At 42.8% G+C, this 12511-nt stretch overlaps 1 pseudogene; it reads right to left on the bottom strand.

Moving 5' to 3' along the window:
• Positions 1-11884: 11884 nt before the first annotated feature.
• Positions 11885-12002, bottom strand: LOC126204582 (5S ribosomal RNA; annotated as a pseudogene).
• Between the last annotated feature and the right edge of the window lie 509 nt (positions 12003-12511).

Consider the following 12511-nt stretch of genomic DNA (forward strand, 5'->3'; position numbering starts at 1 on the left):
GGGCGGACAAGCGTTGTGCACGAAGTCTCCTTAGTAGGCCTGTTACATTTTCTAAGTGTCCTGCCAATAAAACGCAGTCTTTGGTTAGCCTTCCCCACAACATTTTCTATGCTTTCCTTCCCACTCTCTCGAGTGGTATTACTTGGAATTGAGCACTGTAGACCTGTGAGTTGTAGTAGGTAAGTTGGTAAGGCAACGAACTGCCGTAGGTTCGCATATAGCTGGGTACGAAAATATCTTTTTTCCTTTCCGTGTTTGTAACACATTCTGAGACTTCGTTAATAGTGAAAATTAAGCTCTTTTCTGAAATAGTCATTGTTATTTACACGTAAGAGTGCGCTTTCTCAGTAATTAGTATATTTCGATTTCGCGACTTCCATATGTTTAAGAAATGAAAGATGAAATTGCTGTGCGTGAAACAACTGACAGTGACATTTATACTTTTTCTTTTTTTCTGAATACGTAGCGATTTCCGAGAGTGGGGTCAGACAGGAATCTAAGAGCACAACTTAAATTACTGCGAATGAAACTAGCAGTAATCGTTTTTATACTCTAGTTTGTCACAAGTATTTATCTGCAATCGAATCCTTAAGAACAGTAGACAAAGATGAAAGATTCCCACCACAGTATCTTCAGACTCCACCACCATATATGAAACACTTTGATTCACCAGATGTATATTATAAACTAAAACGAGCTTCTACAGCTGCACTCTCCACGCGCTCTCGAAAAGGCGGTTTTTAAAATGTTTTTTATGAACCAAATCGTTGATGTACCATATCCACCATTCTTATCTCTAGGAGCGAGTTTCAACCGCATTCTATGAATCTTTGACACTCTCTTAAACAAGTTTTCGGGTTCGTGGAGATCTGTTCTGTCTATGCAACTAATTGAAGGCAGTTTGTTTATTGCCATACGCGTTTCGCTTATTTTATTTGTGAAGCATCTTCACGAATAAAAGAAGCGAAACGCGTATGGCAATAAACAAACTGCCCTCAGTTAGTTGCATAGATGGAACGTAACTTCATGAATTTTGAAGCAACTAAGGAACGACGAAAAACAGAAAAAAATAAGGAATTTTTCAGATGTTTCTATAGATGTATTTGTACAATGTGGTACTGCACTCCATTCCTAACTCATATTCCGAAACGTAAAATCCAAAACAAGACATCAATGTGAATGATAATAAAATGACATAATGTGCCATTTGTGACAGAGATAATGGTTTTAATTTGGACAAAGCATGGAATCCGGCACTTGGATTAATTAAACTGCAGAGAAGTCGTCACCGTGTCACCGCCGCCGATCAAACATCGATAAGCGAATCGAATGTCTGTACGCCTTCGCCACAGGCGGCGCATGTGTAAGTGTATGTCTCTGCCGCTGACCAGCATCTGTGACCCGCATGCGCAGTACAGCCGCGGTGGAGCATATAAGGCCCCGCTTGGCATCTTGTCGTTATCCTCCATGACGATCGACCCTTTCCTGGCAACCTCAATAAGGCTAACCATTTTGCTTCCCACCTATCCGAGGTCTTCTCCATTCCTGACGATCCCCATTTTGATTACTCCCTCTTCCCTGTTGTCCTTGACCGCACTGACACCTCTGTCCCCCTGCTCGCCCCTAGCTTCCAGTACTTGAATCGGTTACCCCCCTCAGACATCAACACTCCCATCACCACCCAAGCCATCACACTCGTCCTCCGCTCCAAACGCTACACCGCCCTTGTCATGATGGCGTCACCTACCGTCACCTCACGGAATGCCCTCCATCCTTCCTGTCTGTCCTTGCTACCCTGTACAATGTCCTCCTCTCCACTGGATTTTACCCCGACCTGTGAAAGACTTCCCGTGTCCTGCTGTTCCCTAAACCTAACAAACCCCGCTCTGATACCTCTTCCTATCGTCCAATCTGCCTCACCTCCGTGTTCAGTAAGGCCTTTGAGGCCATCCTTTCTCGCCGTATTCACCGCCACCTTAACCAGCACTACCTCCTTCCTCTTACCCAATGTGGCTTCCACCCTTCCTTCTCCGCCGACGACCAGCTCCTTAACCTTACCAATCTTCTTTCCCTCCAACTTAACTCCCATCGCTCTGCTATCTTTGTTTCCCTTGATCTCCAGAACGCCTATGACCGTGTCTGGCATCCTGGGCTCCTCTTCAGATTCCAGACCTATGCTTTCCCCATCAACTTCGTCTGTCTCGTTGCTTCCTTCCTCTCCCATCGTCCCTCCTATGTGACTATCCACAATTCCAACTCCCGTACTTTCTACCCCTCTGGCGGCGTGCCCCAAGGTTCTGTCCTTTCCCCTCTCCTCTATCTCCTGTACACTGCAGATATGCCCAAACTCCCCCCCCCCCCCATCCTGTTCATCCTATCCAGTTCGCTGATGACACCGCCTTCCTAGCCCTTTATCCTACCCTTCAACGGTCCCAACATACCCTCCAAACCCATCTTGACCAATTCACCACTTGGTGCAACCAGTGGCTCCACCGTGTTAATCCCTCCAAGACCCAGGCGATCATCATAGGCAGCACCACCCGCTCCTTCCGCCTCCATGATTTCTACCTCACCATTTATGGCCATCCTTTCCACCTCACTCCTACCCTCAAATACCTTGGCCTCACACTCTACCACGACCTCACCTGGACTCCCCATCTCCTTACCATCCAAAAAAAAGCTCACAACCGCTTCCGCCTCCTGAAACTCCTGTCTGGCCGGATGTGGGGTCTGCATCCTTCACACCTACAAATCCTTGATCTGCCCCATCCTTTGTCATGCCAGTGTCGCTTGGATTTCCGCCCCTCCTCGGTTCTATAAAGCCCTCCAAATCCTCGAACGCCATGCACTCTGCCTCGCCTTCTGCATCCGCCTGCCCCCCACGCGCATCCTCTACGACCTCATCCCCTCCCCCCACCTTCTCCTTTTCCTTGAACACATCCGCACACTATATATTGTCCGCCGCCTTGATCCCCCTCACCCCCTGGTGTCTCCCTTCCTCTCCACCCCCAACCAGTTGCCGCACCTTTACCATTGTCTCCCACCCTCTCTCCATCTCCACACCCTCCATCTCCTTTCCCAACACAACTTCCACTGTCTACCCCTCCTGGATGGTGAAATTCGCCCTGACATCTACCCTTCCTACCAACTCTAACCCCATCTTCCTGCCTCCTCCTCAGGGCTCCATCTCCTCCCCCTCCCTCCTCCTGAGCGGCTTCCCCCTCCTACTCCCCCTCCATCTCTTGTGCCTCCTTTCAGTGTCTCTGTGCTCCCTCCTGCCCTGTCTTCCCTCTTCCTCTCCTGCCCCACGTGTCTCCTGTCTCTTCGTGAACCCACTGATGCCCCTCCTCTCTTCATCCCGCCGCTTCCCCAGCTGCCCCATGCTCTCCCCTCCTTTTCCGTCCTCTCTGACCTTTCCCTCGGCAGGTCCCACCTGGCAGTGTTTATTCTTCGCCGTGTGTGCTCCAAGTGGGTTTTAAGTGTGTTATTCCGAATTGTTTTTAATACTGTGGCCGACCTTTAACCTGTGAATGTGCATTCAGTGTCTTCTCTGTGTTCTAAGAATCGCCAACTGTGTTTTTTAACATTTACTGGTGACTTTGTTAACTGTCCCCCATGAACGTCTTCATGTCCATGTATTTTTACCTCCATTTTCTCCCCTGATTCTTTTTTATGTTCCACTTTCTTATCTCCTTATGTATGTATCATTTTATTCTTGTTTTAGTTGTCGTGTCAGTCGGCTGAAGAGCGGCAGATTGTGCCGCTGACTGCCCTCCCCTGCCCATATGGGGCAGGGGAATGAAATCACAATAAAGAAAAAAAAATCTTGTCGTCTGTCTTGTGTCTCACTCTGAGGATAGCCGGACGATATGCGGCCGAAATATCAGTGGAGGAAATTTTATTTGCGCGGCTGCATGCCCGAAATTTAATGGATTATTCATTACGCCGCGAGAAGTTGAAAATGCATCTCAATTTTGTGTTTCACTGCAGTTAAAGTTCAGAACTTTAACTGTTGAGAGTTATATGTTCATGTTTGCTAAGTGTTTCACTAATGTAATGAAAGTGTGTTTAGTTTTCTCTGCTACAGTGGTCAGGATTAAGGGCCCCACTCCACTGAAAGTAGTTCAAAAGGCACAAAGTTACTTAATTATATGAAGTTTCAATTACTCTTGCTATTAAAGTCAAATTCTGTACAATATTGTGTTCCTCTTTTGTATTAAAAGTGCATATTAATTGTGTAGTTGTGCAGTTTGTCTATTGTGCTCACGCTACATAACGATTAATAGAATGACAACTACCTATGAAAACAGTAACTTCTTTATTCAAAAGACAGTGAGAAGTAATCTGTTAGTGAATTCCATTTAATTTTCATTTTAAATAAAAAGGGATTTACCTGAGAGGGACTTAACCTAAGACCAGTATATAATTTTGCAGTGAACTACATTTACAATTTTTTGTCAGGTAGGAAAATATTTGAAAAGTAATATTGAACCTATGCCTATTTTATGATTCTACAGTGAATATTGGTAGTAATATTGTTGAGACCATTCAGTTGACCAATCCTTGAAGGCAAAAGTATATGTCATTTTCTGTTACTGTTATGCAAATAGCCATGTTCTCTTATAACTGTTAGCACTTTCTTTAACGTGAACATATGCAGGTGCCAGAGTTCATTGCACTCTCGTGTGACGAAGTATAGGCTGTAATTGCCCATTGAAGTGACTTATTTTTAGTTTCTTGAATAAGAATGTTACTCATTCTTATGCCTTATTAGGCTGGCGACCGTTTTCTTTATTCTTTGAACAGTGTAGATAGGTAAAATATTCTTTGTTACTGTTTAAATATTTACGTAATTCTGGCTTTCACTTCCGATAAGCTACCTCCGTTACGTATTTCACAGTCAACACAAACAAAATTCCTCTCAGAGGGTAACACTGCTCTGTTGCTTTACACCATAATTACTTTAACAAAATAGTTCCATTTTACGATCTGCTTCCCACTTCAAGGTTATGGTGTAGCAGTAGCAGACGGAAGTGTTATACGTGGCTTTTCCGCAACACGACTATTTGTTCTGTTGGGGTATAGTACGTAATAAACCAAATTTGGTATTTGATTGCACAATCTACGTAAAACAGGTTGCAATGTTATAAATGCATCATCCACCTCTACATACTAATTCCCCAAGCCACCATACCATGCGCGGCGGAAGGTACCACGTACCACTTCCGGTCATTTCTTTTCCTGTTCCACTCGCAAACAGAGTGATTGGAAAAGGACTGCCTATAAACCTCCTTGACAGCCCTAATTACCCTTATCTTCGTGGTTGCTACACGAAATGTATGTCGGAGACAGGAGAATCGTTCTGCAGTCAGCTACAAATGCTGGTTCTCTGAATTTTCTCAGTAGTGTACCGTGAATAGAGGGTCGCCTTCCCTCCAGTTCAAATGGTTCAAATGACTCTGAGCACTATGGGACTTAACAGATGAGGTCATCAATCCCCTAGAACTAAGAACTACTTAAACCTAACTAACCTAAGGACATCACACACATACATGCCGGAGGCAGGATTCGAACCTGCGAACGTAGCGGTCGCGCGGTTCCAGACTGTAGCGCCTAGAACCGCTCGGCCACACCGGCCTGTCTTTCCTCCAGTGATTCCTACTGGAGTACTTGAAGCATCTCCGTAGTATACGAATGTTGATGGAACCTAACGGTAACAAATATAGCAGCCCACTTCTGAATTGCTTCTGTATCTTCCTTTAATCCGACCTGATGGGGTCCCAAACACTCGAGCAGTATTCAGTATGTGACCCAGTAGTATTCTATACGCGGTTTCTTTACAGATGAACCACATATTCCAAAAATTCCCCCAAGAAACCGAACTCGACCGTTCGCCTTCCATGCTACTATCCTTACACATTGGTTCCATTTCATATCGATTTGCAATGTTACCCCTACTTATTTAATCGACTTAACTGTGTCGAGCAGGGCACTACTAATGCTGTATTCATATATTATGGGATTGTTTTCCCTACTCATCTTCATTAACTTACATTTTTCTCCATTTAGAGCTGGCTGCCATTCATCATTCGAACTTTAAATTTTGTCTAAGTTTCTTTGTATCCTATAGACAGTCAACGACGACACCTTCTGGTACACCACAGCATCAACAGCAAACTACCGCAGGTTGCGGTCATCCTGTTTACTAGGTCATTTATGTACATAGAGAATCACATTTGTCATCACATTCCTCCTCCTCTTCGTTTTCATTCCCTTCTCTCTCTCTCTCTCTCTCTCTCTCTCTCTCTCTCTCTCTCTCTCTTGCATTCTGTCGAGTAAACGTGAATATATAAGTCAGTCCATAAAGTAGATCCAGTGCTACAACGGAAAAGAATAGGTCACCGTATTGTTGTGAGGAAATAAGCAATCATTTATTCTATAGCGTAGGGTGTAATTGCGTGTTGTAGCATGTTATAAGGATATTCGACTTCAGAATTACAAAAATAAGCAGAAATTACCTGTTTTTTCTCGAAGTCATGCTAAAACAGCGATGCACAAGTGGTGCAAAGAGAACGTGTAAAGTACACGCTGCAAAAACGCACAGCAAGTTCAGTTAATTACACGACATTGATGAAAAAATAACTGGCTGTAGCATACATGCTGCATGGGGACTGAGGAGTTTAAAAATGAAATTAATTTACTCATCAGGCTTGTTACAAGGCAGTGGTTCATAGCAAAGGGGTGCCCTTCACGGTCGCGTAATATCACTGCCAATATTACTTCTACGCCATGCTTATAGTAACGGGGGGACTAACAGAAGACGCAAGAAGTGTGCTCGGCTTACACCATCACTTCTGATACTGTTTTGAAATAAACGTTGCTACTGACTGTGTAGCTAACTGGAATTTTCAATCTTTGAATCTAAAGAAATAGATAATTTTTAGGAGTATCTAATGGCAAACATTATTAAAGTTCCTTTCACTTGTTAGAGTTTCTAAGCTCCTTTCTTTAGATTAGATAAGAAATGGTCGATAATCTTTGTGTAAGCGTACAAAAGCCTAGAAGAAGGTGCAAAGTCTGTCTAAAATTATTTTTATTTTTGATATCGTGATTGTGTAAATTATAATTCAACTGTGTGTTGTCGTAACGATAAAGGAAATGTTCGTCTTTTGCAAACCAAATCTTTTCCTGTCTGCCACATATGTTTCACCCATTTATGTTAAGCATCTTCAGTGGTATGTGATGAGGGACGAGATGGAGGAAGGGCGAGTTAGTAGTGGGTCATGTACAAAGAAATATTTACTGGAAGAAACGTATAGTATGTGATTTTAGCACAGATAGAGCAGCAAATGGCTGCATGAACAGGACACAGAAATGAATGTAAGTAAAAAACACAACCATATAATCGTAAATAGAAATAGCTATACCTAAACAAACTACCAAAGAATCACTGCAAATCTCATATCAATAATTTTATATGTATTATAGATCACTGAAGATGCGTAACATGTATATGCGAAACATGTCTCATACTCAAGAATAAATTTCAAATGCAAAAAAACGGATGATTTCTTATCTTTATGATGAAACATAACTGAAGTTAGAAACTGAGGTTAATGGCTTCAATCATTTACAGTACGCAAATTACAGTTCAGCTGGAACTGATTGTTCACTGTCAGCAACTTACTTTTTCAATCAGTTATTCCATTTGCTACGTTGAGCTCCGTTTTACATTTTCGTTTGGTTCTTCAGAGTCCATGTCGGTTCGAGAAGATTCGTATGTGTTTAACGCATCACTGTTTTGATCACGATTCCAATCCAGTTCTTTTCTCGTATACGGGACACGATTCACAGAAATAAAGATGAACCTGATTCTGAGTCAGACCGGTGTCGCCCTGGTGTGCGTCGCATCACGTTGCAGAAGGTCGACGAGGAGATAGTAGACAGCATACAAACAGCTGATTTGGTCTCAGGCGTGGAGCCGGCAGCTTCAATGCACCATAAATATGGAGCACTGTCTGTCTTTCCGGAGTCTTCCGACAGATTCCAACTGGCGGTGCCACGAAATGCGGTCACCTTGAAACCGATCGGAGCGCGTTGACAACTGTCACAGACTTTCGGGAACGGAAGTTGTAATTCAGTTCAGCGTCTCTTATCATTTATCTTCACGAACATCATTCGAGCAGACAGTTTTTAGATCGTATTCACTTCTTTTCTGTAATATTACCCTGCTCCTCACAGTACACACACATCGAACGGTGTTAATATGCTCGTAACGTTCGGTCAGACTTGAATTTGAGAACATTAACCCTCCGCAATCAATTCATTTCTAATTAAAATTACTATAAAAACCGTTACAAAGCAACAGGAAGTAGATTATTTAGACAAATTATCGATGAGGTTTAAGTAAGACAGTCTGAATAAAGACTTGATCAGTGATACAAAATGTGCTGCTAGTTTGGGTAATATTGTCTAATAGTTGATACAGTAGACCTGGATTCATCAGGGACTACGTACAATGTTTTTACTTTCTATGTTACATCGTCTGCGCTTTGTTCTGTTGGGACATTACGTAGTAGTGTTTTGATGAACTCTCTTTTGCCACGTCTTTGATGAAATCAATGCGTAAATCTCACTGTGAGGGATTTGCAACGCTCGTTGCAAATAAGTGATGAAAATGCATTTGAAATTATATTGACTTGTCCTGGCAAATAGTGAATTTTAGAATCAAATTCTTGTAAACTTGATGCCCAGCGTGTCAGATGGTTCAGCATTAAGAGAAAGCTTGTTAAGGAAGATAAGGCCTTGTGATCCGTCATAACAGTAGTTTTCTGAATGAGATTTTCACTCTGCAGTGGAGTGTGCGCTGTTAATAAAATTTCTGGCAGACTAAAACTGTGTGCCGGACCGAGACTCGAACTTGGGACCTATGCCTTTCGCGGGCAAGTGCTCTACCATCTGAGCCACCCAAGCACGACTCACGCCACGTCCTCACAGCTTTACTTCCGCCAGTACCTCGTCTCCTACTTTACAAACTTCACAGAAGCTCTCCTGTGAACCTTGCGGAACTAGCAGTCTTGGAAGAAAGGATATTGCGGGAATATGGCTTAGCCACAGCCTGGGGGATGTTTCCAGAATGAGATTTTCACTCTGCAGCGGAGTGTGCGCTGACATGAAACTTTCTGGCAGACTAAATCTGTGTGCTGGACCGAGACTCAAACTTGGGACCTTTGCCTTTCGCGGGCAAGTGCTCTACCTACTCAGCTTCTGTGAAGTTTGGAAGGTAGGAGATGAGGTACTGGCATATTCGAAGCTGTGAGGACGGCTCACGAGTCGTGCTTGGGTAGCTCAGTTGGTAGAGCACTTGTCTGCGAAAGGCAAAGATCCCAAGTTCGAGTAGCGGTCCGGAACACAGTTTAAGCCTGCCGGAAAGTTTCAGTAGTTTTTCTTCCAAGTAGGTAGAAGGGAAGCTTCTGAAAACCCCAAACAATTGTTAGAGCTTCATGCTCAGTAGCTGTATACTTCCCTCCACATAGATTAAATGAGCATCTTGCTAAATGCGATTTACAGTGTTGTGTGTAGCCATTTGTTTTATACATTTGGTACACCTCGATACCCGCGGTCAGACCCCATGAAATATTTCTTTTGATAAATCCAGATGGTGTGCAGCAATTTGGCATAACATAATTATAACTTGATAAGAACGAATCGCATTGTTTCCTTGTCTCTATCCAAATGGCATCTTTCATCAATAACTTTAATAGTGAAGGTGCCCACAGACAACCATGTTCAAGAAATCGACCCTGGCATCTACAAAATCATAACAAACTTTGAAGTTGTTTTCAGTACTTAGCCAATGAGAATATCCTAACGGCTTCCAATTTCTTTGTGACAAGCGCAGTTTCATCCGGCGTTATGATGTGCACCATGAATTTTATTTGTTTCGGTCCAAATTTAGTTTTATCCAAATTGTAGGAAACATCTGATCTTTTAAATGTTTCTAACGCTTCTATCACAAAACTCAGGTGTTTTTTCAAAGTTTTGTTTCCAACCAAATGTCGCCAATATAAATGACTACTTTCTGCAGCAGTCTGTCGCCTGACGTTTCATCCAGTGAGCTCATAAAACCTGAAGAGGACACATTCAGACCATAGGGCACTACTCTGAATTGATAATATCTGCCATTGTATAGAAAGACGAAGTATTTATGGCTAGCTGCGTCACGTTATAGCTGCCAAAAGCTGCTTCTTGGATCAAAACATGCTAAATATTTGAATCTTAAGTTCTTTGTAATAGTACTTCTTGGTTTCCTGTCTGATCTCGTTGTGGCAGTAAAACTTAGTTACCAGCACGCATGTCCAAAACCAACCTGACTGTTCCATTTTCTTGTTCACTCAGAGAATCGGATTACAATAGTTGCCATCTGACCGCTCAATAATTCTCTGTTCCAGCATTCTTTTAATTTCTTGATCCACAGCTTCGCTCTTTGCCGATGGAATAGTACAAGATCGGCCTTAATATGTAATTTACATTTACAGCCGTTCATTAACATTGGTTTCTTAGAAAACTGTGTATAACTGTATTTTAATACCTTAGTTTATACTTGCTTTTGTTTTCCCACTAAATCAGATAGCTCCTGACTTTTTTCTGACATGGATTTTACATAGAATCCCATTTGCGTCTTAATTTTTTTTTTCAACTACACTGGCTTGATTATCGATTTCGTTATATCACATTGACTTTAGCTTTAGTGTCACTTCCTCCTATGGGTACATCACTATATTTTAAATCTGTGCTCAGGGTGTGCCGGCCGCTGTGGTCGAGCGGTTCTAGGCGCTTCAATCTGGAACCGCGTGACCTCTACGGTCGCAGGTTCGAATCCTGCCTCGGGCATGGATGTGTGTGATGTCCTTAGGTTAGTTAGGTTTAAGTAGTTCTAAGTTCTAGGGGACTGATGACCTCAGATGTTAAGTCCCATAATGTTCAGAGCTATTTGAACCATTTCTCAGGGCGTCAACAACTTTTTTCAGGGCACATCCTTTATAGTATACTATCAACTTTTCTCTTCTGCCTCGAATAACTAATCTATTGTTTGCAAAATCCGATCTACAACTGTATTCCGTAAGTCTTTAAAAAACAAAAAGTAAAAAAGAAAAGAAAAAAGAGGAAGATGGAGTTACCAATATGCTGAGTTGAAATTCTTTTCCATCAATTCTGCACTAATTATTCCCATACTAATTACTGGAAATGATGGAAAGCCCGCAATACTGCATAATTGCTAATATAATTTCTGTGAAACTGCAGTCAATTGACTGCCACTGTTCGAAATATATTCTAAATTTAATCCACAGATTTAAACTGGTGTAAAAGACATTAAGATGTCATCCATAATTACTTCGCGCTCCCACAGTAAATCTTCACCTATGTCGTGGTTATTATCATGTAATGTATCATTAATAACACCTTCTGACACATTCTATGGCTGTGTTGTTTCGAGTCGGGTCTTATTCGAAACTAAACGCAGTGACCTGTTATGTCCTCGTTCGTCGTACGAAGGCCGATAATATTCTTCATACTGTCGACGTTGTTTATTTACGTACTGATCATCTACCTGTCAATGCTATTCATCTGCCCGTCGGTTGCAACTACTCTGCTTTATTATTATTATTATTATTATTTATTATAAGTCCGTCTTCAGGCCACGAGTGGCCTACCGGGACCATCCGACCGCCGTGTCATCCTCAGTGGAGGATGCAGACGGGAGGGGCGTGGGGTCAGCAGACCGCTCTCCTGGTCGTTTTGCTGGTATTCTTGACCGAAGCTGCTACTATTCGGTAGAGTAGCTCCTCAATTGGCATCAGGAGGTTGACTGCACCCCGAAAAATGGCAACAGCGCATGGCGGCCTGGATGGTCACCCATCCAAGTGCCGACCACGCCCGACAGCGCTTAACTGCGGTGATCTCACGGGAACCGGCGTATCCACTGCGGCAAGGCCGTTGCCACCCAACTACTCTGCTTATTATTATTGTAATGTTGACACTGCTTCGTGCCCGAATGTTCATTTCGTTGATTATTTTGGTTTCCTCCCTACCTTTGGCTTCCATCATCAATGACCTCCATGCGATCGAGCATTAATAATACTTCTTAAAAGTCTTAAACATGGCTGAGAATCAGGAACTGTATAAAACTGAAGAGGTTCAAAAAAATCAGCCAACCGGTTGCAAAACAAAGGTTTAGGAGCCCTTGTCCTAGGTCTCGATGTTTCGAAGAATATCTTCCTCTGAAGGAATGGGTTCTAACAATGTAAAATCAATGGCCATACCTCTTTTTAATATTTTAAAACTAATGACCATATACTTGGTGACAGCCTTTGATACTTGGGTATTCACATATATCAAGCCGCGCGGGGTATCCGCGTGGTCTCAGGCACCGTGCCATGGTCACGCGGCTCCACACGTCGGAGGTTCGAGTCTTCCCTCGGGCATGGGTATGTGTGTTGTCTTTTGCGTA

Source organism: Schistocerca nitens, chromosome 9, assembly GCF_023898315.1.
Source record: "Schistocerca nitens isolate TAMUIC-IGC-003100 chromosome 9, iqSchNite1.1, whole genome shotgun sequence".
NCBI lineage: Eukaryota > Metazoa > Arthropoda > Insecta > Orthoptera > Acrididae > Schistocerca > Schistocerca nitens.